The sequence below is a fragment of the Anomalospiza imberbis genome, chromosome 1, assembly GCF_031753505.1.
Source record: "Anomalospiza imberbis isolate Cuckoo-Finch-1a 21T00152 chromosome 1, ASM3175350v1, whole genome shotgun sequence".
Taxonomy (NCBI): Eukaryota; Metazoa; Chordata; class Aves; order Passeriformes; family Viduidae; genus Anomalospiza; species Anomalospiza imberbis.
In genome coordinates, this window is record NC_089681.1 from 126907117 (window position 1) to 126933140 (window position 26024).

Sequence of the window (26024 nt, forward strand, 5' to 3'; positions counted from 1 at the left end):
TCTACCAAAGCAGAGTCTAACCCCTGCAGTGCCATATTTTGGCAAAGAAAATCTTCTTACTTCAGGCTTAGAGATGAAGGTTTAGTCAAGTAAAATCCATTAGTTTGTTTATTATTGTTCTGTGGGTCATAACATGGGACCTCTCAGTGTTTTAAATTATCCACAAAATGTCACAGCAATGCTTTACTTTGTACATATTAATGGTAGATTAAAACTGAATTGCCACCAAATAAAAAAAAAAGTAAGCCTTGGTTTCATAGAATAATTATTCTCAATTAGATATAACATTCTGCCTAACCATAGCATGCAGATTCTCAAAGGGGAAAAGGTATGAGATCTTTCCTTTTCCACTTTAACACTAGTCAGTCCTAATGTGGAATGAAATTCTGCAGAACCCTGTAATTTCCCTAAAAGCTCCCTGACTGAAAATGCATCTCATACTGATGTCTTCATGCTTTCTTCGTGTACTTGGCACAGCAAGCAGACACAGAAATGACAGGAGAGATTTGTCCCTGGCTCTTTGCTTAATCATTTAAACAGATAGACCAGCTACTGTATTTTATTCAAAGCTTGAGGTCATTTATACTATCATGGGTATGAAAATATAATATGTTGGAATTTTCTGCTGACACAAAGCACTCCATCAGATTGTGGCTGGGGCTTCTGTAGAGCTAAGACTTTTTCACAGTCAAAAACTATTACCATCTCTGTCACCAGGAACCTCTAGGCAGGCAAAGTCACAGGCCAAGCTAACTCAGCCTTCTTTTCATCTGACTTTGTAAACTGATTTTAATTATTATAATTAAAAGGCTGTCAAAAAGCATTTCATAGACACAATATTTACAGCATTTATACATCCATTGATGGGTACTTGAAGTGAAAGGAAAAAATATTCCCACATTTTAATAATAGCAGCAGAAGTTCAAGTCACTCCATCTGGAGTGTCGTCTTGTAAAAATGTCATCAGAGGGACTTGACTTTAACCTGTTTGAACATTCCCAGCTTCTATCCTCCTGCTTTTCTGAAGATCCTGGTGTTTGCAGGCAGCATTGTCCCTGTCTACTTCAGCAGCAAATACAGGCACTTTCTTCCAAATGCCTGTGCAAATGCTATTCCCTGCAGGAAGAAGCCTTTTAAAAAAAATTTAATATTGTGAAAGAAAATAATTCCATTCCTCTTGCTGTGTGATTATAGTTAGCAATTTTATTATTAGCTGATGTCTCTTTGGAGGCTTTTGTGCCATGTTTTGCAGCATGTTGGGGGTGGGTATAAAACATTCCCTTAAGCAAGTACTCTGTTGCTCTGTTATGAATGTGTACAACCATCAACCATGTCCTAAGGCTCCCAAACTTCTCTTTTTATGTTCCATTCAATGATTTCTGTTCAAACAGAAAAAGAGAAACTGTCCTCCCTGAACGAACCCAGAGCAGATAAGCCCAAGAATTTCACAGGATTTAAGGAGAGATGTTTTTCTCCTCCCCTGCTCTCCCAGGGCTGTTTCTCACACCTCATTTTTTGGTACAAATGGTGCCATCGCATCGCTGTTGCAGCAGGTGCAGCACACCCAGGAGAGAGCTGCTGGGCAAACAAGCTGGTCTGCAGGGACTCCAATGGACAGGATTTCTCACCACTCAGTGCTAACTGACTGGAGCTGGGATTTAATTTTGTACAGTGGACATATGGGAGGCAGGGCAGCATCTGCCTTATTGCTGTCTGCTCTCTGTCAGCCAGGCAGCTACACCTTTAATAAAAAAAAAAAAAAAAAAAAAAAAGCTGCAGCTGAACATTTTGAGGTCCTCATTATGTTTCTCAAGTTGGTCTCTACAGTTTTCAAATTGGAATGTGGGATTTGCTCAGCTGTTTCTTATAGGTTTTTTTAATGAGAGAAGCTCAAACAAGAAGGCATCCACTTTTCCTGAAGCCATTTATATTAAGAATTGCATAGCAAGCAGTAGTGGCTATAAAGTGCCCATCATGAGATAGGCACTTTATTGGTCTTGCTTGGTCCTCAAGCAAGGATAGGGACAGTAGTAAAGGCTGTATTGGATAAACACAGGTCAAGTGTGCAGCTGGCTTCAGGCATGATTCTGGGAAAATAATAGATGAAAAGCTGAATGAAGTGTTTTTTTCTCCCCCTGATGAAAGAAAGGGTGTGTGTCAGGAGGAGTGGTAAGTCATACTCTGCTGTTGTCACCACAGGACATTTTTCAGAAGTAGATGTTCACTTTGGGAACAACAACCCTGGAATCCAGTCATATCATGAGCCATCAGACTGGGACCCTTGCCAGGCAGGGAGCACAGACATCTTCACCCCACCAATTACAAGTCTCTGGTGTGATGCCTATTCTGCTGCTTATTCTGGAAGGGTTGCACAGTGATTTGGAGAATGCAAGCTAAAGTACTTTTCACTATGACCTCAATTTTAAGCTACTAAATATCTTCCAGACTTCCTTGCTTTATGTGAGCATAGTGAGGCCTCAGAATCCAGCTGAGTGGTTTAATCAAGACCTGGAAATGGTGTTGCCCTCTAATCAGACAAGCCTTCTAAAATATTCTCTCAAGTCTTGCACTGTTCATTGGGAAGAGAAAGTCCTAGAATGGTTTGGATTTGGAAGGGACCTTAAGGATCATCTAGTTCCAACCCACGTCCCATGTGTATGGACACCTTCCTCTAAACAAGACTGCTCAAAGTAATCTTGCTATAGATCTTTCTGATACCTTTTTATTCAGTCATCACTAAATTTTAATTTCTTCAATTTCAGCCCATTTAATTTCGACATAACCTGAAGTGATGTGACTTCTGAATGAGAAGTTGACAAATTCCTGCCAGAACAAAAAATTTTAAATTCTTTTAAAGAAATATTTAAAATCAATTAGAAGGGCTTGGCAGAAGTTTCTGCAGTAATGCACATGAATTATGTATTTAAATACATTGCACTTACATTGGAAAATTATTAATCTTCATTCAACCTATAGGTAAAATGAGTAGCATGTATTTTACCTTTCATTTTCAAGCATCTCAAATAAGATGCATCTGATGCAATACAAGCTGATATCACACAGAGGTCTTCTGGTATCCGTGGTACCAAAGAATAGATACAAATTAATTTTATACAAATGTACAAATGCATCAAGCACTATTGAAACTTCCTTATGAAGTGAAAAGTGAGAAGGAAAGCAAATAAATAAAGTCTTCACATGTTCTATAATTCCTTTTGAAAATAAATATTCTAAAGACAATAATTTGCAGTCCAAAAGAAAATAAGAAATCCAGGTCCCAAATGATGAAATATCAATGACTTCCCACTCTGGTAACATAAGTCAAATAAAACTAATAAATCTGCTATCTAGTAATTTATTTCAAATGTGGTTTATGGTATGCTGAATGTGAACAAAGACAAATGTAGGGTAGAATATAGTTGGGAGGGAGAAAAAAGATTTACTGTCCTCTTAATCAATAAACTTTAAAAATTTAATTGATTAAATTGTTGTGTTGCACCTTAGAAAATGAAAGTGAGAGGAGATCAATAATCTTGGTGTCATGCCCTAGTGACACACTGAATTTTGTAGGTCTATAGGCCCATAAAGTTGTCTCATTTAACAAGTCAAAGTTCACAAGTCTGAAAGACTAATTTGGAAATTTTGCAATTCCTTGCAAGACTCCCAGTGGTCTCAGTTGGTAGTTAGCATGGAATAAGGACTGCAATTGAAGATTCTCTAGCAGTAACAGTGTTTTGTCCTGTGATCCTAATAAGCACAGGTCACACACACTCATAAATCTTTAGTAATTTTCAGACTTAGCTCTTGATGAAAATCCATTACAGAGTTTGTGCCTAGAATTGGATTCTGGTTTTAATTTCAAAGAAAGGAACCAACCCTGTTGATCTTGGTAGAGATAGAGATGCTGCTGCAGAGAGCCATCCTCCTCTGCCACACAGATCCCAGAGCTACTTTGTGCTACAGGATCTACCTACACAGGACAAACAAAGACCACTGCCTTCCCAGCAGCTGTTGCTACCAAGAAAGATGGGATCCACCTCATACAACTGCATTTTTCTGAAACTGAATCATGTACTCTGATAGAGCCTCCTGGTCTTTCTCTCTAACAAGAAGAAAGAGCAATACCTCCCTAGGGGGATCAGTTCAGTTCAGTTCTGCTGATGTCACTACAGAATTGGTACCTGTTTTCCTCTGTTGATGGCAGTAGTACCCAGATTCCTGGCTCAGACTGGATTCCTAGACTTTGTTCAAGTGGTGCTAGGGAGGATGAACCCATTGGGGCTTATCCATACAGCCAGAGGTCCTACTTTCTCCTCTTATCTCACCTAAGGTGCAGCAGAACCAAATTCCCATCTGATGCTGTCAGGCTACATTACCTTCTTGTAAACCGTGCAAGGATTTACCCATGTGTTGGCTGCATATTAAACATCAGGAAACAAGGGTTTACTGGCACTCACAGAGAATTCAACCTCAGGAAATTGCTCCATGCTCAAAAATGGGCATTGCCTGCACATCCTCACCCAAGTCATGCACGAATGTATTTAAATTGCAGACATCTGAAGTGTGTCTGCTTAGAAAAAAAAGCCAATAATCTTAGTACAACACAGCAGGTCACTGAAGAATGACATACTCCTGGCACTCATTAAAAGGTAAGAGATCAGCTGCTTTTTCTGTACGGACATCTGATGAAAAATGATGAAATTATCTGAGGCCATTTAGCTTCTTTTTCCCTCTCAGTGTTTTGTTGTTGTTGTTGTTTGTTGTTGTTGTTGTTTTCTTGTAAGAACTAACTACATCCCATTCTGACAATTTTTCAGCATTTGCTGAATTTGCAATAGCAAACATTAATGTAATTAAAAATACTTACTAATGTCACTATTTTACCGGCTCGGCATTAAAGTGCAAAAGAAACTATTAACCCATTTAGATGTTAGGCAAGGGTTCAATGAATACACAGATCTTCAGGAGATGTATAATGACTTAGAAGCATCTTGGTCAATAATAAGCTTTTGTACCCTGTGTAGTCTTGTTAAAACTTTGCATACTTGATCAACTTACATCTCTGTCAGTGTCATAGCTTCTAAACTTGATTTTGCAGCTCAAAAGGAGAGCATTTAGTTCCACATCTAACAGGTTTGAAATGCTTCAACGTCTCATGTCACTCTGGGAAGAAGATAAACTTTTGTGCCCACCAGTTGAGAAATTGTTCTGTTTGCCAGGGTGGTACATAGTGTTACAGCCAAATTTGAAATTTCACTTTGGTTTCAGAAACAGCAAAAAGGAAGGAAAACTGGAGATTTGCAAAAGACTTCAGTTACTCAGTTCTTTTTGAAAATCCCAGGAAGCCTCCATCTCTTGCTCTCAAGGTAACAAAACAGCCTTAAAAATTTGAGACTTCTAATCCAGATGCAGAGATGCTTGACTTTGAAGCTAAAATGTCTTAATACATGAAGAATTCATTTATTTAATTTATGAAACTTTTTCTTAACAATAATATAATGGTAATTGATAAAATTAGACTGGAAATTAGCAGCAGATTCTAGTCAACAGAGTTGTTGATCTTAAGAAGAGTAATAATTAACAGGGAGTGAAAAGAATTAGTTTAATTGGCTTGTGGGAAGAATTACATGACAGGCTTCCTTGGCAGAGCCTGTTCCCATTAGCAAGAAGGACCTCTGCAGCCAATGGTCTCTAGCAGTATTTTTTTCCTTTTCTACAACTCACAATACAAAAAGAATTCCAATAATTACAATTGAAGAAATGCAGAAAGCAGCATACATAATTAAAATCCTCTTAATCCCCAAGCTTGTCCAAATCGTGTCTGAAAACCTTTAGATCTGAGCTGGACCACTTGCACCACAAAAGGTGCTACAGGATGGATAAACAACTTTGCTGATTGATGTCCTAGTGCTGCACTGTTTCTGATTTTGTGGCTCTCCAGAGTTCACCTCCTTTTCCCACTTCAGGGAGACAGAGAGTGCCATCTGGGGAAGGAACTCTCATAGCTGGAAGCTGGGCAGCAGGGGCGAGGGCTGTTCCTGTCGCCCCATGAAGCCTTTTCCTCTGTGTCCCTCTGATTGCCCCTCAGAGAGGAGAGTCTGATAGTTTGCTTCTGATTAATAACAGAAAGGAAAAGCAATGTAAAGCCTGAGTACTCCTTTTCCCCGAATAACCTGTACTTCAGCATTTCTCATTAGAAAAACTGCCAAATCACTCCATGTCAGACTGTGATTCACGAAAACATGGCCTCAACATCAGAAGTGAGAATAAGATTGCAACAAAGAGAAATAAAAGGCAACAGTTCCTGTGCTTCCTCTGTCCCTAACTCCTCTGGCAGCTGGCTACATCACTGCTGATGGTCTGTCAACAGCATGTCATTCTTTCAATTAATCCAACATTTACATGTTTCTAAATATTGGTGTTTCCTATTCTCCTTGAATAACATCCCACACAAAACATATATCATGTTTCTGAGGTATTATTTCTTCAGGCAATTATGTTAAAGTGTATCATATGTAGATTTTTAGCTCTCTAAGCAACAAATTAACTTTGTGAATAGATGCACATTTAAAATATACATTGTATATTTTATGACCTCACTATCAGCTGCAAACCTCCATGGCCAATGACTGTAAAAGTAAATTACAATTTTTTACTGGAAGTATTTTTAATTGATGACAGAGAATGTGTCTTGAGAACACCCATATGATTTAGGAGCTTGAACATTTAAAATATCCTTTAAACATTTGGGCCAAAATTTTATATTCTTCCTTGGAATCCATCCTTTCCCAATCTCACCTTCCTTTAATCCTCACAACCTCATGCTTCTTTTGTGCAATATGCACAAAAGACCTTGGGGTTTAAAAGAAATGTATAGACACAATAACATTCATGTCCATTTTTGCAACATTATATCTCAGAAGCATTCCAGACAAAGGGCTCCAGTGTGCACACCTCTCCCTGAGGAGGGGAGGGGAGCAAGGACATTGCAGAAGTTATCCAGGTTCTTTTAAAGTACCTCAAAAATATTGCAGGGATGAACACAGTAAAAGAACTTATATAAAGGGATAGGAAATTATTCCCAGGAAATTATGCCAGGATTTCTTTGAAGGGAAAGACAATATACCAGTAAGTGTAGACCAGAAAGGAGATCTGTTGAAATGAGCCGCTTTTGCTATGCAGTAAGTGTCAGGTAGAGGAGTAAGAGAGGCTTCAATCAAATCAAGCATGAGCTGCCCTGAACTTTTTGCCTGAAGTAGCTTCTGTATCCTCTCTGCTGAAGTAGAGACATATATTCAGCAAAAGGGATGTGGCTATCAAGTTTTCTGAGTCTTATGGAAAATTTCTCTATTTAGCCAATTGCTGTGTTCTTCGATGGTTTTCAAAGAAACAAAGCTAATAAAATCAGCCTTTCAAAGCATGAAAACAAAGGCTGTCAAAGAGAAGGTGCATGAAGCCTATTCAAGAGGGTCAGACTAACAGGTAGAGTGCAGTGTTTATAATAAAACACTGATGAATTACAATGCAACTACGGTATTTTGAAAAAAAGTAACAAAGTAGGTAATAATACAGTGATTTTATCTTGTAATCCTGCAAAGAAGGAGACTCAGGAGAGCAGGATAAAGTGTTAGAAGCTTCTGAATACAAGTGAGAATAGCCAACACAATAAAATTAGAACAATCTATTAGCAACTACATATGCTGTGACTTTATTGCTTTTTTCATGGTCAATACTATTTGTATTGAGCACAGTATATTTAATGCAGCACTCCTCAGAACAGAAGTCCTTTAGAAAAAAAGTTATCCATTTTTTCCTTCCTGTTTCCATCACATAAGATTCTAGTGGTTGTTTACAATTATAAAGATACAATTACTATTGAAAATATTGATATGCCATTAACTGTTAACTATTATTATGAAAAAAACCCAAAAGGTTCATGTGCATGGACTTTCATATAATTACACTGCTTTCTCAATCACTTCTAATGTTTCCACAGTTTTCATCATTGCTAGCAAATCAACATCTATCTTTCATAATTCCCATTTGAATCTAGTAGTGACACAGTAAAAATCTAAAGTAGAAATAATGTTTTCATTACTTATTGATGCTGAAGAGAATTCAATGCATCACAGCATGGGAAGCCTGTCTAAACCAGAAAGAGGTAAGGGAGCAAACTCAAGGGACTTGCACAGTGAGGATCTGTTCTGAGCTCAGGAAGAAGAAATGGACATGGGAAAGAATATGGCAGGAGAGGAATTTGAGATGGAGCCTGTGAGAAACCATGGCCAGACCTGCAGGGACTGATAGGAAAGCAATTGTCTTGGTTTATTATGTTGGATTTCTCTTTGCTTGCCTGCGGTTCTTTCAGAAGACTCTTATGTTCCCTGCTGAACATAGACACCTGAATTTGCTCCACAGAGTGGTTTAGAGATTGGCCACTTTTTTTTCTGGTAGGAAATAACAAACTAACAGGCCAAGACATTGCTGATAAGATGAACAGGTTCGTTCACCAACTCAGAGATCATAAGAGCATTCTTTAAACAATTTAGTCTTGATTACTTGAAAAAACATTCAAATGGAATTAAACACATTGGCAAAGAAGCAATGCAACTGTCAGAGCAGTTAATTCCTATTCATGACAGAATTCCCTTGCAGCCTGTTCTCCCTCATGGATCCCTCACCCTGACCCCTGGCACCTTTGCACAGGCAGGACGCACAGAGCAGTTTTATGCAATGCTGTCAGCAAAGCATGGCTGAACAATGCTCTCTAGTTTGGGGCTTTAAAACTAAACCGTGTCTCTTTCTCATGGTGAGAACCAGGGTCACAAGGAGGTGCTGTCCAAAGCAGGTTTTCAGACTGGCCATTCTTAGTCACCTGATGTGTCATTTGTGAGCTGTACAAATAAGACATTTCCCTGCCTGCTTTCATGTAGTGATAGACATGAAGTACAGACCCTTTGAGTCTGTTAGTACATTTGTCTTCTGTGAGTTCCCCATCACCCTGTTCTTGTGATAGTCCTGCAAACTGCAGGATGGACAAAGAGCTCTGGATGCAACACAGAGGTCAAGTGTGTCTGTTAGGTGCTACTCCAACCATGCCCCAGAACATACGGCCAAAGAGAAGATGAGGATTATTTCCTCCTCTTCCCCATCCCTCGCCCCTATTTTTATTTCTGCTGTCAGGTTTCTTCAAGTGTCGGGACTTGTGTTAAACACCAAATGCAACCAAAATGCACACACAAGACCTGCTCAGGAAGGTCTGCAGAAAATGACCAGATTTCCGGAGTAATACACATACTTCCAGGAGAGATGGAGCATGCAGTAAATAGTAATTGGTAGCATATCCACACACACGCAGTAATCTGGGGAGCTCAATTAAATTACTGTGCTGTATTAAGAAAAGTATGTGATCACACAGTTAATGACATAGGACATGCACAGGGAGAGGAGAAAATCTACGGTCACATTTTCAATGTCTGGCTTTTCCTACCTTCTGAATGATTAATGATATTTAGGATGCCTTAATATGTCATTTTTGTCTTGAAATTCACAGGTTATTTTTTCTCTTGAAAAGAGGCTTGACTGCTGCCCCAAGCAGAAAAGACCCTGAGTCAGCTTCGTGATTAAATGTAACAGGTTTTGAAATATGGCAATAGATTAACATTACAAAGCACAGAAGCCAGGAATGGATGCTTGAGCTGAAAATGTTCAGGCTTTTGCCTTTGCTTAACTACCTTTGTAAGCTCTGCAAACAGCTCAGCCAAGTTACTGGTGATAAGCAGTAAAACCTGTTGATAAGCTCCTTATTCCCAAGGCTCTGCTCTATCCAGGAAAAGCATATATTGATCAGGAAATGAATGGAATTTAATACACGAAAGATGGATTTGAAATGGCTGTGGTTGTTGGGGCAATATTTGTGATTACTTCAATAGTACAGATGCTGTATGTCATTGCAGATGCCATGTCAAAAATGCAGCATGGTAAAACAAAGTCACATAGTGTGGCAGGTTTTTGTTCTAAACCACTGTAAACATAATTGTTGTAGGACAATAACATGGACTACCTCAAGGGAATATGTTTACATCTATATTACTATCTGTGGAAATACCTGATCCATTCTAGTGCCTAAATTTTTTACATATGCTAATCATTTAACCAAAGTTGAAGGAAAGTTAGTAACAGACCTTTTTCAACTCAGTTGCTGTCTGAAAAATCAGTACCCCACTAAAATGCAAATTACTCCCTTTCATCTCTGAGTCACGATATGATAATTTAATGTGATTTGGTATGGAATATGACTCACTGCTCTTGAAATCATGGGGACTGACGTTGGATTGAAAATGTGAGCAGGCAAAATGCAAGGTTAGCTCCTGGAATAATATAGCAAAGAAGCTCAGCTTCTGAAGGGGGAGCTAGACACCACTGTGACTTATGAATATTGGCTTCTGTTGCAGCAATTACATGTGTCCAGTGAGGAAAAGGTTGGCTCACAGGTAGATGTACCAGGTGAAAGCTGCTGTCTTGATTGCCCTCAGCCAGGGAGTGCTTTGGGGATCACCTAGTGAGGCAACAGAACTGTGTTATCAAGAAAGATGGGATAGAAGACACTTAAAACAATCATTGTCAATGGATGGTCGGCAACTGTTACTAAGAAAAAAAAAGAAGTGAAATAGCTTTCTTATAACAAAATAATCTCTTAGGAAAATACTGAGTGTGATGCTGGTGGAGCATTCCCATGTCATTCAGTATCTTTAATGAGGGATGGAAATTGATATTGATGTTAGCTAGCACCCCTGTACAGGTGCAGAATTCAGCTGGCCAAGATGAAGATGTATGAATTGTTTTTGAGCAAGAGCTGGCACCAAAAAAATGCAGAGAAATTTAACTGTTATAATGACACCAACATGCAAATGTGGGGACTTGGACCAGGGAACATCTATTGATCTGTGATCACTGGAGAGTGATGCATAATGTCAAAGATCTGCCCAGGAATACAAATGAAACTTGCTTAAGCTTAAGGAGAAAAAGCAAGAGGACAAAGAAGATTAGGCAAACTTGAAAATCCAAGTAGAATTACTCCTTATTTCCACTAAAACTAACAAGTTAAATTAATCAATTTTTATGTATGAAAACTCTGAGCCTTTTAGGTATGTCATGCTCTGGTTTGGCTTTAAAGAGGATTCTGCATACCATTCAGCCAGGACTGTCCCAGGTTAAGCTAATTCCTACAGTGATTTACACAATTCCCCAGAGATCTAATACTACAGAGAAAGTTCATCTCTCATCATTTCCCATCTCATTATTTGGGGTGAAGTGAGACCTCATCCTTGTGACTTCCATGGATTTTGACAGATGATTCAACTTGAGAATACAAGTTGATATCTGCTACTGTTTGCCCTTTTGGACAGGGGCTTCTTTTGTGTTGTGTTGTGAAAGGATGACCACAGTGCACATCTCTTTTTGCATCAGACCATGTCAGGAGTAACTCTGAGCAGGCTATAAACAAACAAAGAAAATATGCCTTCCTGGCAGACATACACGTGGGAAGGATTTTATGCATTTGGACATTTTCAGAAACAAGCAGAATATAATTAGAAATTAATGTGCAAAAGAGAGAGATGTGTGAGGCTTTTGGTCAACCTGGATACAGCTAGACATGATGGCAAAAGGAAGGAATAGGAAGATGAGAAGGTAAATGGGTAAGTCAAGCGTTAAACATGTTTTGCTGAAAGTGGGGGGCCTCATTCAGCCTCACCTCCTTGCCACAGAAAAGCTGTGGCTCCTTGCTGAGATTTCAGCTCTACTTATTAGTGCTGACTGTTGGACTATGGGCTGAGAGCATCTCTGACACACAATTTCTTTGCATAATATCTCCATCTTCCTTACAATGCACTGACAAACCAAATTCCAGCTTTAAATCCTGTGAGATTGTTGGGTTTTGCTTGGTTTTGCAATGTAAGTTATTAAAAAATAGGCGGAACTCCTGGATTTTAAAAAACCCAACCTATTTAGTCATGCCAGAAAGCAAAAAGGTTTTTAGCTGATAGCTTAAAAAAAACCAAACAATGAAACATGACAAGTTTCATCCCACTATTTGATCTCTCAGGAAACTTACAAAACAAATAAAAATAATGATTTAGAATGAATAGACTTAATATAGTCTTACTCAGTGTTGTTTTTACTATGCCGTTCTGAAATCACTGGCAGCTGAAAAAAGAGACATAGAGTGAATTAAAATATCACAATGTAATATGTCAATAAAACCTTCCCAGCAAAATGAATAATTTCAAATGTCTTTAAAACAAGGTGGATTGACTCTTGTATACTGTTCAAACATGTTGTTTCCCAACATGATCTGATGCCATCTGCCTGTGCAGGAGGAAACCATGGTTGTTTTACACATTGTTTGGATTTTTTTCCTTGTATTTTTTTGTTTGTTTCATGAAGATTATGTCTAGATAAATGGAAGCAGTTAAATTACTACATGTTAAGAAGCTGTTGCTTCTAGCTGGGTTCTTCGGGCAAATCCTCCAGTTTGTGTATTAAGGCACACATCCACATGCACTCATGCAGCAAAAGTCATTCTAGAGGTTGCTTTGTTCATTAATAAAGAGGCAAACAATTCTAATAGAACTTTTCTTCTTTGCACATTCTCTAGCAAATCAATCCGGATTTGATTCAGAAGATGTGTGAAACTGGTTTTATTAAATTCTATTAGCTGTAAAACAGCTTAGTGGTACACAAACACAGACAAAAGCTAATCAGTAGAAAAAACAATATGTGCTATACTGAGTAAGTGATTTCTATTTGATTGACATATTCTTCAATTTATTCCAACTTGTGAACTGCCTGTGCTGATAATGCATAACATGGTCATTATTCTTCCGAAGGAAGAAAACTCCTGTGCATACAATAACTGAAAGAATTTCTACACATTTTATTAAAATAAGGATGTGATTGCTTTGAAAATGTGATTGTAAGTCATTAGGTGTGTGTGAAATACTATTCTCAGCACATGCATCTGAAGTAAAGTGACAAAAACTCTGTTCCCCACCTCTTTGCTTAATAACACTCCTACAGTTTGATGAAGCCAGGAAATCTTAGCTCCTCCTGGAGTGCTCGGTGCCTTGAATGCAGCAGGGACTTTCTTATCATTCCTTTCCTATGTTGTGTAATGGGCATTTCTGAGAAATGAGGGTGTGCTTAGAATATAAACAGCAACAAAATCTCCCTCTCTCATTTCTGGTGAAACCAAGCACTTGGAATAAGGAATAGCCAGGACAACAAAGCCCTATCAGCAGTGTGGAATGGAATACTCACATTTTAAAAAATGACATCTTCCTACACAGAATTTGCAGCTGTTTAGACTACTCATTATCCTGTATATTCTTCTTACCCAAGAAAGAAAAGGTGTCCAGAAGATTCAGATGATAGGTGACCAAGTGCTGTCAGCCATGGCTTTGCATCAGTATATGATAGGAGTAATTTGTATTTAAATAAGAATGCTCTATGTTTCTTGACAAGGAAGGTGATTCAAGAACACAAAATTTCATTTACATTTGTCTGAGAATAGCTGTTATCATGCTCTAAACAACTATCATTCACTGCAATTACTTCCTACTTTGGTTAACTTTGCATTTGAAAAAGAAGGTGCATATCTTGTTTTTCAGAAATTTATTTCCCTTTCTATAATAGTGTATGTTCTGAATTTTCAATTTACAGTCTAATACTTATCCTTTGAGACATTATAATGATTGTTTAATGCCACAAACAGAAAAGTACAGGCACAAAATTGCTATGTTGAAGTGCATGTTGACTCTTGGAAACATGAATCCATTGAACAGAAGAGCATTATAATAAACAAAGTAGGATTGGTCCCAAAGCATATTAGGAATATTCTCTATAAATGAGCCAGCAAAATAACCCAGTAGGTGAGTGAGAAATAACCACATTTTCTTATTCTGTATTGCAAATCATTAATTCCATTTAAATATGCACATATAAAACTACCTACACCAGAAAAAAGATGCAGCTTTTGTATTAAACAAGCTCTGAATCACTAAACATCAAATTTGTGTTACAGCCCAAAGCACAGAAGTGTGAGAAATGTAAAGAAAGGGATGGTCTGTCTGAGTCAGGTAGCCTTCTGACATATAAATTGATTTGATGAAACAAGGGCTGTTCCCTTTCATAGAATTACAGAATCAATTAGATTGGAAAAGATCTCTGAGATCACCAAGTCCAATCTATGACTGTCAACCAGACCATGGCACTGAGTGCCACATCCAGGTTTTCCTTCAACACCTCCAGGGATGGTGACTCCACTCCCACCCTGGGCAGCCCATTCCAGTGTCCAACCTAAACTTCTCCTAGTGCAGCTTAAGACTCTGTTCTCTCATCCTGTTGATAGTTACCTGGGAGAAGGGACTGAACCCCCACCTGCCTCCCTGGTTTCAGGGAGTAGTAGAGAGTGGTGAGGTCTCCCTTAAACCTCCCTTTCTCTCAGCTAAAAACCCCAGCTCTCTCAGCCATTTCACATAAGGCTTGTGTTCCAGACCCTTCACTAGCTTCTCTGGACTCCTCAAAGTGGTGTCTTTAAGTCCACCTCAATATTCTTTCCCATCCGCATTTCTTCTCCTTCACCCAGAGCAATGACAATTGTCTGCTTGCTTCTCTGTCCGAATCATTGCCTTATATCACCCCCTCCCTATGACTCAAAGATTCCTCTGTAGTATTTGGAAAGACTGTATTTTCCTCTTTCAGACTTCTCCTCAAGCCTCACATGTGGTAAATAATACTTGAGGATGAGGGAATACTGCCAATAACTGGATTATCAACAATCACAGCTTCCTAACATTTTAGCATTATGTCAGGTTCAACATGTTCAACATCATGTTCCATTTCACTCTGAAATACTTTGCCCATAGCATACAGTGCAAAGACCACAGAGCTTGTGCCATCTATAAACACTTTCATAGGAGTCACCATTTTCCTCCCCAGCACATAATTTTCCTCCCTGCAATAAATCACATACAACTCCACTGAAAGAAAAATGAACAAGAGTCACAGACAGTAGATGACCAAAAGACTGTTGAGTTTCTATAAATAATACATTGCAGAGATGAATTAATTATGGTTCAAGGGAAAGGTTTTAGTACCATCATACATTATTTCCTCTCTGATTTAGAAACAGCCCTCTGGATCTGAAAAGGAACAGAGGCATGGCATTTGTTTGGCTACCCAGGTGTTGACATTCTTTTGGGTTTATAAAGGCTTATTCTTTCTGATTCCCTGCTCTCATGTGATCACAGTTAGCATTTCTCCACATCCAGAGGAATCCTCCTGGGGATTAGCTAATGAAAAGTAATTCAAGAAATGTATCCCCTTTGGCTGCTATTATTTGGTTTTTTCTGGCAGCCAAACAAATATTGATACTTGGGGGCCTCATCTACCAACAGAAATTTATTTCATTAGTGTCTCATATGGATGCAAATTAATAGTGTATATAATCCACTCACAGTCAAAACCCAGTTTTTTGTTGCAAAACAAAAAGTTTTTTCTGTTTACCTTTTTTTTCAGTTGAAGATCATTCTTTACCATGGCCTTATGCTTCTACCGATTTGTGGAACCACTGGGAATTAGATTAGTCAGGACATAGTGCAAATCTGATTCTATCTTGTATTTATGTCAACAAACCAGACAGGTTTTTTTGCCCACAGGGAGATGTCTGGGGGAAAATGGGGAAAACACAACTATTCCTAACTTAATGCAAATACGTATTATTTCTAAAAAACATTTAAACAAACAGCAAACAAAACCCACCAGAAACCCCAGCCAGTGTCCCAAACATCCTGCAGTGTTGCTGCTGCATCAGAGCTCCTGTAGCTGACAGCTCCTAACACAGCGTGCTGATCTGCAAGGACACGGCTCTGTCTTGCCCTGAGCCAGGGCTTGCTGCTTTCCACAGAACAGCAGTCCCACCCCAAAGCCATCCAACCACTGCACAGAGCAAAAGACACACAGGTGACATTTAGAGTGGTAACGACCTGCAAGGTCACAGACATAGACATTTGTGTTGATGGATTTTTGCTGGAAAATACCTGAATAGATTTGGATAGAAAAGCCAGTCATCTTCAAGAGGAGAATCCCATTAATTAAGGTGTTCATATAAGCACTTTGGTACTTGCATGTCCATTTACCCTGCAATCTACATTCAGACTGAAGTTGTAAAACTTATAGCAGCTGCAGGTAATGTGCTGTCAGAACAAGAGGATTACAAGGAGGTCTTCCTTGTTGAGAACGTCCCTGGAAACAAAGGGAAGAAGCTCAGATCTTAGGGAAAATTTCAAAGACAGCTAAATGAATACTGCAAGATAATGGATCAAAGGACATTTGTCATGTTGAGCATTTAAGTAGCACATTGATTTTCTTTGCAGTTTATTTAATATTCTGAATATGTCAGATATGGATTTCATTTGCATTTGAAAGATACTTGATATGGTCAGCTTAATATTGAGAGGAATTAATTCATCTCATTCTGCATTAGGAAAGCTTTTTCATTACTTCAGATATGAAGTCTAACAGTGATAGCTTCCAATTCATTGCTCTCAATGACATTTTCTTGTTCACTTACCTTTGCATAGAGAAATTTCCTAAAGCTTTTTTACAATTATCTGATCTCCCTCACAAAGTTGGACAATGATGTCTAATACAACAATATGTGAAAATTACTCAGTCAAGACAATGTTAATGTATTTTTGAAGCTGATAATATTTGTTATATCTCTTCAGTTTGGGACAATGATTTCTGACATCTTTGATCCCTGAAAATTGTAGGGGAAATTGTTCTCACCTCTAGTGTAATCAGATGGGGACTCATATAGGGAAGAGGCAGGAGAGGAGCTGAGCAGCAGCCCAGAACCAAGTCAGTGCTGGCTACATTCCCAAATGGATTCATCATAGAGCCCAGCTGAAAAAGGGATAGGGAAAGATTTTTCAGCCAGAGGGTGGTTGAGCACTGAAACAGGCTCCCCAGGAAAGTGGTGAAAGCACCAAACCTCAGAGTTCAAGAAGTGTTTGGATAACACTGTCAGACACATGGTGTGACTCTTGGGGTGTCCTGTGCAGGGCCAGGAATTGGTCTTGATGATGCTGATGGGTTCCTTCCAACTCAGCATGATCTATGATTTTGTGATTCTTCCTAGGATAAGGCAGTTCCAATGGCACTTTAGTTACATCCATCCCCAGAGGTAACACTGTAGAAAACCTTAGGGATTATTTGCAGATAGAAATAGTCATGGCAAGTGAAATTGCTGACATTCAGGGCTGTTTCTGTGCTTCCTAGGGGCTACTTTATCTCACAAATAATTGGATACAAGATTCATACCCCTGTATTTTACATTTCTTTCATTTTTACACAGAAGAAATCAGCTGAATGTGCTATTGACAATGGGTTGTTATTTTCCTGTTAACTCTTCTCTTTAGCTGCAGAATAATAATGAAATCAAAACAATTTTGTGAGTAATGCAAGAACTAAAGTTTTCACAATACCACTGTACCGTAGCTCATAGATAGTTGGGATGTTCTGGAATGCAGGAATTTGTGTTTTTGTTAAGAAGGTTTTTGAATGAAGTTAAGACTAAATCAGGTGGTTAGTTCTTCCACTGAGATTCTCATCTAGTTTGATTCACCAAGCTCAGGGAGAGGACTTCTGTGGGCTTCAAACTTCAGCTGCCTTAGCTTAAATACAAGATAAGTGAATCCAAATATTGCAAAGTAAAGCTTAAGTTTCACAGTTAATATCTCAGTTGATACATTTAGAAAATTATTATAACACAGAACTGAACTTATACATGAAATACAATTACTTATGTTTATTTATAAAAGATTATCTCCTTAAAAGCATTATTGAAAAGAACTCTATTTTGAAGTAGCTACCTACTCTTTATTGAACTCAAAAATGAGTGCTTATTTCTCATGGCAGGAGGCTGGAACTAGATGACCTTTACAGGTTCCTTCTAACCCAAACTACTCTATGATTCTACGGTTAGGCACTTATAATTATTTTAATAAATTTATTTTCAGTCACTTCATAAAATATATGGAAAATGTAAACTTTTTATAAAATTATTTGTTTCACAACACAAGTGCAGAGCTAGATTGGTGTTACTATTTGCTTCATTTTTCACTAAATTTGCATTCCAAACCCTCAGGGTATTGCTATTTATAGCAATCTATGTTGCAGTAATTCTTAAGAGCAAAAGAACTGAACTGCTTTATGTCAGATGTGTCCACACGTGTGGCTTCATGTTAAAAGTTCATAATGTAGACAAGTGATGAAACAGAAGGGTGAGCTTAGTTACACAAACTTGGTTGGTAGACAACAGAAGGCATCAATGGAAAAAGACTTACCCCTAAAAGATATGATAGAGCCAAGAACTGAACTCACATTACTTGAATGCAACTGAAACACACTGAAATTTTACTCCTAAAAGAAAAGTTTGTGCTTTCTAGTGAGCATGGAAAACAAGGCCATCTTAAGGGGTTTTAAGTACAATTATACCATGGGAGGAAAAGTGAGATGTTACTACCTCTTGCAAATGCATGGTACTGGATTTGAGAAACAAAATATTTAGCAGTACTGAAAATGAATGATGGACAATTCTGGCACAACACCAGAATCAAACATCTAGTATATTGATATAATTTTTACTTCTAACTGTATCTGCTAGAGTCTGATTTATTTCAGTCACCCCCCTTATTGCCTTGTAGAAATTGTTGACATAGTATATTATAGCCATCGATCAGTATCTGATTAAATGAGTGAAGCGCTTTCATTACCTTCAAACTCAGATTGAATTGCTGCAGCCATAATGGGAAGACAATATTTCACCGTGCTCTGAGGAACACCCATCCTGCTTCCAAGCCCTGATACTTATTGTTCAGCAGGTTCAGTTGGAGAGGAAGATTTATGTCCTCCCTTTCCCAGCAGCAGTTAGGAGCAAAGGCAGAGGATTAACTGACTGTGGGCCAGGTGTGGCATTGCTTCATCTGTGAACTAAATGTGATCTTCAAATAGTGACTGCTAGGGAGGGAGCGAGGGAGGAAGGAAGGAGGGAAGGAAGGAAGGAAGTATTTTGAGAATTGAGCAGTCTGAACCTAAGTGGTATTACTCCTTGTCTCTATTAGCTATGCTACATCACCAAAAATACAAGCCCTTATGTTGGGCCTGTCAGGTATACCTTTGTCATTAGATTGCCAAGGACACCTGCGCTAGATTTTCACCAGTTTCTGGCCTGTTATTATTTGGAGGCAGAAGAAGAAACAAGGTAGACTCCAAAACTACTTTGCAAACAAGATTCATTGATGGTGTCCCAGTGGTTTGCTGGTGGCAGTGGCTGTAATTCCAGTGCCTTCAGCAGACATCTGAGTCCCTTCTCTCTCTAATTGCAGCACACAGTAGCACTGCTTTGCTTCCTGTTTTTCTCATCTTTTTCTAACCCTGTCTCTTCATTAGTGAGAAGAAATAATTTACCAGAACTAATAAAGTCATTTTACAGCACAAGCACTGGTGAACCTAAAGGAAAAGGAATATTCCTGGTCCCTTTGAAATAGTAGAAGCAGAGCTAATGGAGACTATCAGCCATAGTAGCCACTCACTCTTTGCTACTTTACCAGAGAGAAATATAGTCCTGACTTTAATTTTGTTAATGGGAGATTCAGAAACTGTAGTTCCACCAGCCTACCAAACCTCATTTGAGTTTTTGTGTGTCATAACATTGAGTTTGTAAGTCCCTTGAAACTATGCACAAAGGTATTTTGAAAATTATAAAGCCAGACTTAAATTAGCTTAATGCTCTGCAGAGCTGTTCAGTGCTAAATCAAGCTGCTACAGGAGAGATGTGCCTTTTTTTAGTTAGATTTTTGCACAGTCAGTCACAGCAGAGGTGAGGTGTTTTGGAGCAGAAGCTGTTGGAAAGTCTCGTGTGGCATTGCCAGAGCTCTGCTTGGTCTGCAGCAAATCAGCCTGGCAGCTCCAGCACCTCTGACTGGCCCTATACATCTCCAGATAGAGTTTAGGCTCTGTTCCAGGTAAAACCCTAGCCCCAGTCCTGCAGGCTTGGTTGGGATTGCATGGGAGAAGGCTGCTTCTGGTCTTCTTTTACAATAGATTGTTTCTGGCAATCTTCCGCTTTCTCCCGCTGTCCCTCTTGGCTGGCTATGACTGGCCAAGGGCTGCTCATACTCCCAGGTCCAAGTGCAGCAGGTCCTAGGAAGGAGAGGGCTCCCTGCCATGGACGAGGCATGGGCTAAAGCATCTTTGCAGGCTCACTGATCTCCTTTCTCTTACTCCAAGAGAAAGCAGCAACCAATGCAGACACCTGTGCAGTCTCCCCAGTGCAACTGAAACCTCTAAACCCCTTACATGTTCTGCAAATCCCACAGAGGGCTGAGCAGCTCTCAGCTAGTGGCACAGCTGGGATTGTTTCTCCAGTGTCCTTGACTTCTATTTCTCACAGCAGTGCTGTCATCAGTGCAAAAATATACAACACTTTTGAGCAGCAAGAGATATTTCCTATAGGTACTAACTAGCTAAGGCAGTCCAATTTCCTGGCTACAGCTAGAATTCAACATGTCCAGGGGAAAGCACAACACTTAATCACCCATTCCGGGTGAAAATTTAGAGTGTGAAACTCTTGCCAAATTGGATCAATTATTTTAGTGGCTGAAATAAGTAATTATGAAGCTTTCTTGGCATACGATTAGCTCTTTTGGTTTCCTTTTCCAAGCATTGCAAACCTTTTAGGAGAAACAGCTACTAGGATAAAATGATTCAAGAGAAAATGATCCAAAGATCACAGGGCAATTTTTATACTTTAATGTTATCTCCGCTGTAAGAGACATGGCAGGTTCCATATTTTAATTTTGAGGTATCAAAATGAATGCTTTTAAGAATTGCCTTTTATGCTAAGTGAAAGTAAGAGCAATGACTGTCTGTAACAAGGATAGAGCATCTTCCCAATGTCAGAGACAGACTGGGGGTTAGAAGATGACCCTTAGCTGCTTTTCCTGATGGTCTTCATTCTGCAATAATCAGATTTAGAAAAACTTATCTAAGGCAGTTGAAAGTAATTCCACTTATGAAGACGTGTCAGGGAACAGAAGTGATGTGATTTATGTTCAGCCAAAGAAAGGAGCAATACTTCAGAAAAATTAAAACGGCTCCTTCCTCTCATCCTTCAGCAGCAAAAGATATAGTAACAAGGGATTAGACTTGCAATTCTTCCTAGTTTTTTACAATTTTAGGAGACATTATGGGTTCATTACATTACACAACCTCCATTAACCTTCACAACGTTATAGATTCAGACTGTGATGAGCCGAGACAGGGTGTGGGAAACAGGACAGAACTTACAAATGAGGATCCTTTACCTTCAGACAGATCTTGTTTTGCTCTTCTGAGAAGAAGTGAGCATGTCCAGGAACTGCATCCCTCTTTTCCATGGGACAGGCCTGTGCACAAGCTGTTTGCTCTCTCCACATGCAGCCTCCTGTCCCATAACACTGCAGAGCTGTGGCAGGGCAGGCTCTGCAGGGGACAGCACAGTGGGCAGCAGCTCTGCCCAAGGCATCTAATGCCACCCATGCTCAGTCAGTGCAATAGGGGATGCCCAGGCCTGGTGTGATTTAGCAACTTGTTTCTTACTCTATTCTGCACTTATTTGTAGATTAAACCCATCAAGAGACAGCCATGCCTATTTGAACAAAAAAAAAAAAAAAAAAAAAAAAAGGACATGTGAGGATCTGCCCGCTGTGAATCCAGAGAGATCCTAGGTTTCATCATCATCCACCATCATTGCTTCCTGCTGGCTCATTGAGGCAGAAGCCAGACTTGGGGCTGTTGGTGGTGAAAGTCAAGAGTACTTGAACTGGAATAAAAGAAACCACTTGTACATCTCAAAAATATGTGAAACTCCACTGAATATTACAGAAATCATTTGCTTTCAGTGTCTTAAACACACAATTGCTAATGCATGCAGTAAAATTCCCTATGGGAAACCTAAGTGATGTCAAGTATTATATGCAAAGCAACCAATTTCTTGCACATTTAATCCATACAATAAAATGAATATTGCTTTAAGATTGAAATTACATAGGAAATATTAATATTAAATGAAATTAATGTTAATTAATTAATTAATGTTAAATTATTTTCATCATGTTTACAAAATTATATGAAACAAATTTTCTGAAAGCACTAACAACTTCTCTGCACAGTGAAAATTTGTAATGCACTAAATAATTTGAATTATTTTGCATTCAGAAAGCAGAAGAGGTTTGAAAAAGGAGTATTCAGTTATGTTTCAACAATGGTGCTGGTGTGGTGGGTGATTGCTCAAGGGAATAGTCCTGCTGAGTTTGATAGGATTGGTCATGTGAACATGGTTACTAGTCAGTGTCTAAGTGGGAAGAACTCAGGTCCATCATGCTTTGGCAAGGACACAGCAGCTCCTCAAGTGTCTCAAGGAAGAAACTAAAGCAAATCTCTTCATTTGGACTGGCATGGATCAAGACCATCCAGCCTCTGTACTATCACTTCAAGTGCAATGAGGTGATAAAAAGGATGGCAGCATTGACTTTTGGGCCACCTAATATAAACTATGTGGCTGTTAGCTGAAAAATAAGTAGAAAGTATGTGCATAGTGATCTTTGATAACTGAGTTTGTGCTTTATCTATTAAATATCCATGACAATATCCCTTCACAAAGAATGTACATCAGCCTGTGCTGCCTTCTTGGGAATGGAAGAAACAGTAACAAAACTGTTTTTGAAGGAATGATGTGGAAAGGCAGAAGAATCTGTTCTCTACAAGAATGTTTCTGAAACACAAAGGTATATGCTGCAGAGCAGCTTTGTATTATCTTCTTCTGCTAACTTTCAGTCTCTCCCCCATTTCAAACCGAGCAGAAAGGACATCCCTGTGACAAAGAAACTGTGCTCCAGAGTAGATTAATTGAACTCAAGGTCAGCTGAGCTGATCTTTACCAGCCAGTCTGATTTCATCTGGATGTAATCTTTTGGCCTTGCTTCAGTAGCATTGTGTCTGAGTTGGAGGGAGCAGCTCAAAACATAAATCCTTCACATTCCCCTGGCTCAGAGATGTTGGTTCCTCTGGGAGGGAGGGAGAGCAATTTCTGCTCACTGACAGAGTCACTCTGTTTCACGGGGAGGTTCACTTGATATCCTCCTTATGTGGACACATTCTCATGTCAAATATGAGAGATGCACAGAACAGGCTCCAGCTGAATCCTGCATGGCACTGCTGCTGGTATTTTAGGGCAAGGTGACCACAGGACTGCAGAACAGCCCAGGCAGACTCACAGGAATTATTACCCAGAAAATTAAACACCAAAATCCTTTTATCTGTGTGTGCATTTTCTACATTAAAGCATTGCAGCATGGATGGAGGGTAATGACCCAACAACAACCTGTGAGCTCTCAGTTTTCAAAACATTTACCAATTGTCAGGTGTCTGATCAATTATCCAGTACACCAAGAATTTGCAGGGGCACAAACATTACAGGAGGATGGAGTATACTGGCTTGGGGTATTGCCTGTCTTTGGGTTTGCCTTCTGCTGCACAGAGAAAATCATCAATGATCTTGCATAGACAAGAAGTAAATTCTCATAGTCAGAGAATTCAAATTGAGCAGTGGCTCCATTTAATGAGTCAATGGCTTTCTTACTATCGAATGGCAATAGCCTCTGCTAAGAATTAGAGAAAGGAAAATAAATAGGAAGAAAAATCCATTTTGTGAGCAATTGCATCTGTCAAGATACTCTGACTCTTTCTAATTTTTAGTTTTATCATTACACAAAAGCTGTTCCAGTCTCTCCCCCTCCAGGCTGGGCTGCCTTCTTTCATGGATTTAGATGCCTAAAGTGAGAACTGTAATCCTCAGATGGCCAGAAGCATTGTTCAAGCTGGAGTTTCCAGAGAGGACAGAGATACATGCAAATGCTACAGAAAGAGATGTTTCAGAAGAGATCCATACTGGGCACAGAGACTTCTGATATACCCAGGGACAAAGTGTTAATGGGAGGTGCAGAGAGACATGTCTGTCAGCCAGAGCAGCACAGGCACAGCTAAAGCCACCCAAACACAGCATTGTTTTATGTCTAGCCAAAAGGATAGCTGTCCTTCCCAGAGTCCTGTTCTCCTCCTGGCAGCCTGTATCTAAGCATGCTTGAAGAAGGGGCTGGACAGTTATAGGTAAACAAGGTTTGAGCCAAGACTGGCTAGTTTCTTTAATTCTAGAGAGAAATGCTTTGGCTGGGAAATGAGGAACAGACAGGGCTGAGTGCTCTGCCTAAAGGCTCAGAATTTAAAAGGGCTTCTACACCAAGGTGTGCCTTCACAATTCAAACACCTACCCTCAGCCATCAGAACCACAACCACACCATACCACAGACATATTCCCATCTTTATTAATCAAAATCTTTCTCCCACCCAACTTTTCTACCAGATATAACCAAAATCTCCTTGTTCCGATGGTGGCTGACATAGCCTGCCTAGCATGCCCAACCCAACTAGGGAGAGGATTTTATACTGTGCTTCTCAGGTTGCCACAGGCATCTGTTTCAGGTGTTTTGAATGGGAGTGGAATGAGCCACTTCCTACAGTGCTGAGACTGAGCCAATATGTGCACAGAGCAAGCTAGTGAGGGAAGGCAGTAAGGTGATTACTGCAGTTTGTGCTAGGTCTGGCTGGGATGGGTTATCCTTCTTCGCAGCCGCCCCTATGGTGCTGTGGCTCAGATCTGTGCCCAAGGGAGTGTTGGTGTCACACCAGCGTCCTGGCTATAGCTTGCAAAGAGACCTTCTGTTTCTGACTCTGTCCCTACCCCCCAGTAAGTGGGCTGAGGGTGGGCAGGCAGCTGGGGAAAGACACAGCCAGAACAGTGGATCTCAGGTGGCCAAAATGATATTCCAAACCATGTAAGGGATATTGGGTACCCTATAACATCATTGGCAGCAGCAAAACTGGGGTTTTGTCTTTCCAAAGAAGTTATTGCTCAGAGACCAGGGGGGCTGTCTGCTTGTGGGAGGTGGTGAGTGATTGCCTTTGCATCACTTGACTGTTCTTTTTCTCTTTCCCTCACTTTAAGTCGTCCTCATCTTGATCTATGAGCTTTTCTTGCCTTACTTTTCTGATCCTCCCTCATCCCACTAAAGAAGTGAGTGATCAGCTTAAGCTTAACTACTGGCTGGGGTCAATGCACCACATGTCATAGAAGTCATTGCTTTTCTGGACCTGTGAGATTGCTCTAGTGGAGTTTCCCAGAGGTTTTACTGGCTTTTCTTGTAATAATTTCAGCAGTGAGTCAGCTAGTTTTGCTGCAAGTTAAATGAGAATAGTAAACAGGCTTAACCAGGTGCTTTTATTAGTAAACACAGAAGCTTGTCTAAAGTGTTGCCATTCATGAGGGGTACTCTTGTTATTTTCTGTATTTGAATACCTTTATATTGTTTTAGAAAATGAAAGATGAGATGTGAACTAAAAAACAGCAGTACAGATGTGTTGCAACATTAGGATAACATAGTTGTGGAACAGACTCCCCCATTTGAGGAACTAGATTAAAAACTTTGGCTTAGGACTTGAACAAAGAATTGCATTTTCCCATTTCTTGCCCTGAAAGAGAAAATTAAAATTCAAGCTGCATCATTTTTTTCATTGACTACAAAACATTTAATGATGCTACTCTTATTCTGCTTAAGACAGTGTTTCAATTAACCATGACACACATAAGAAAAAAAAAAGATTGCTGTTAGTGAACTTAGTACCATCTGGTCAAAATTCTGTGCAATGTGTTCTAGGATGACCCTGTCTTGAGCAGGGAGGTCAGACCAGATGACTCACTGTGGTTCCTTCCAACCCTAACACACTCCTTTGGTTAGTGGCCTGGACAGCAGTGACAAGACAGAGTGTGTGTCTGCCTCTGCCCTGCAGAAACGTGCCAGGTG